Here is a 3,425-nt window from a genome sequence, read left to right on the forward strand (position 1 = left end):
TATGTATACTGTATAAGCTTATATACCAATTTCTTTTCTTTTTTCTTTATCTTTGTAATTATTTTTATTTATTCGTTTATTATTATTATTATTATTATTATTATTATTATTATTATTATATATATATATATATATATACATATATATATGGATGTGCGTGTATATGTGGTGTGTATGTGTGTATGTATGTGTATATATATGTATATATATATATATATATATATATACGTATAAATACATATGTATGTATATATATATACGTATATGTACATATGTATGTATATATATACGTATAACAAGAAAACATGACAGAAAAATAATTGTAAGACGAGGGACTTTCTTTTTGTTGAAAATGATCATGATCGTTTTTAAAATGATTACGATCGTCAAATTTATTATTATTACGTTGAAATACGAGGATAAACGTAAATATGTGACAAACGAGGATACAATACAAATGAATGAGAAAAAGGATAGAAATATTTCGAACGGGAAAAATTTCGAGAGAATACGATTTTCGATAACTTACTATTACGAAACTAACGAATAAGAGAAAGAAGATAGGATTGGAGAAATATTGAAAATATTATTTCTCTCCATTCGATGATCTATCGTTCATAAAATTGATCTATAATATTTAACAATCGTAATATATTCTTTTTTCTTATTTTTTTTTTCTCGAAATACGCAAAGGATTAATTGTTACTATTATTATTATTATTATTATTATTATTATTATTATTATTATTATTATTATTATTATTATTATTATTATTATTATTATTATTATTATTATTATTATTAATATCATCATCGATCGTGTATAAGTGCTTGTGCTTATTTTATTAGAATCATGAGTTTTATCGCAAGTGTTTTATATTAATCACATTATTATTTGTCATTCAAACAATTTTACATTGATTTGTGTTTCGGCATTACAATTCTTTTTCATTACGATCGAATTACGAAGTCTAACGTTTTAATTAAAAATTTTTTATTCGTAAATAACAATCCAACGTAAAATCGATGGGATATTCATCTTTTTTTTTTTTTATAAAAGGATAAAAAAAGATTTCGAATGAGTTTAATCTATTAACGCCGATTAAGTCGATTACAATCGTTTTCGTATATATTGAGATTTGATAGATTTTCTTCTATATTATATTAAAGTATATCTCATAGAGTATTAGATATGTTCGTAAAAAAGAATGATAAATTGAAGATTTTCTAATGATCGATATGATATGTTGGTTGTAAAGTTGTTGTTTTTTTTTTGTCTTATCCTTAAAATCGATTGAACGATAGAAATATCTTTTGTTATATCCAAATATTTTCTGTTCTTTTCTTTTTTTTTTTTTTTCGATGATTTATGAATGGAGATGAAATTTGTCTACTTCTTCTTTCTTCTTTCTTCCTTTTCTTCTTCTTCTTTTCTTCATATTACTATTATCGTTACTATTACTATTATTATTATTATTATTATTGTTATTATTATTATTATTATTATGATTATGATTATGATTATGATTATGATTATTATTATTATTACTATTATTACTACTACTACTATTATCATTGACGGGTAATTATCATGATGGATACATATATATATATATATATATATATATATATATATATATATATATATATATATATATATATATACATATATAAAATCATGATCGTACGATCTAACTATACGTATCATTGACGTTTAACAGTACATAGATAATGACATTTACCTCAGTGATATAGTACCTATTTCTTTGTATCAAAACTAATAATGTTCTTATTCTTGATGGATAGTTTACCTAATTATACTGATAAAGATGATGAGAGAAGATGATGAATAATGATTATGAAGAACAAAAGGAAGAAAAAAAACCGCGTTTAGAGATAGAGTCGGCGTTACATATTACACGCATAAATATACAATATACGATACTTAAATGAATAAATAAATAAATAAATAAATAAATAAATAAATAAATAAATAAATGAATGAATAATTGAACAAATGAATAAATAAATGAGTGAATGAATGAATGAATAAGTAAATAAAGAAAGAAAAAATAAAAATAAAAATTAAATTAAATTAAATTAAATTAAATTAAATTAAATTAAATTAAATTAAATTGAATTAAATTAAATAAAGTAAAATAAGATAAATAAATAAATATAAATATAAATATCGAACATCGGTTAAGATCGACAGTGAACAATTTTTTTCGAAATCTAATATGTTAGATCGCGACAAATATACGAAAACGTAAATAAACATACACACACATATATGACGTAAAAAGAGACTAATAAAGAGAAGACGATAATTCATACGAATGATCTCTTGTAATATCGTGGTAATTCGTTAATATTAACATTAACTCGACTCGATATATATGTATGTATAAATATGATACATGTATGTATTTAATTACTTACGTCTAAGTCGACTCGAACGTGAACCGAATAAATCATTTTCGTGATTAACATTTTTACGGATCGTTCATGAGAGAAAAATAAATTAGATAGCGAGAAATCGTCTGTTCAATGATTTTTATTAGAAAAATCAGGGAAGAGGATTTTGATTGAAAAATGGTCGCTTATTTTATCCGATAATACGCGATATATGACTCTACCTCATAATTAAAAAAAAAAAAAAAAAAAAAAAAAAATAAACAGAATAAGAAGAAGAAGAAGGAGAAAGAGAAGGAAAAAGAAAGACAAAAAAAAGAAAGGAAAAAAAAAGAAAAATAAATTAGACACTTCTTTTTTTAAATGCTTCATTATGACTCGCGACGTTATTAAAATTCAAACAAGAAATAATATTCTTAATTAATGATTGCACGAAGTCGTCCGATTGTCGTTAAGATTCAAAATTAATGGGACACTATTTCCCCGAATTAATAATTCGCATTTATTTGATCTTACACTTTCTCGTTTATTACATTTAATTGATAATACTCATATGAAAATTATTAATTACTTTGTCGTTATATTTTTCATCGTTTGTACGTTCGAGTATTTCTTTTTCTTTTTTTTTTTTTTTCTTTAATAATTTGAATTAAATACTTATTATTACCGTTTTTAATTTTTTTTCCTTTTCCCTTTAAGAGAATAAATGATCGGTGTTATAAAATACACAATATCTTCGATGACTCGAAAGAAGAAGTAAGACCGAAAATGAAAACGAAAGGTTCGAACTCTTTTACTTATAAAAAAAAAGGAAAAAAAAAGAAAAGAAAAGAAAAGAAAAAAAACGTTAAAAAAAGAAAATGAAAAAAAAAAAAAAACTTAAAAAAAAGAAAAAAGTCACAGAAAAAACCAAAGAAACCATAAAGTGCGTTTAAGCGAAATTCAATTAAACATTCATTCTCGATTCAAATAGACGTAAGAATTCAAGACGCTTTACGTATAAAACCGGA

This window comes from Vespa velutina, chromosome 6, assembly GCF_912470025.1.
Source record: "Vespa velutina chromosome 6, iVesVel2.1, whole genome shotgun sequence".
Taxonomy (NCBI): Eukaryota; Metazoa; Arthropoda; class Insecta; order Hymenoptera; family Vespidae; genus Vespa; species Vespa velutina.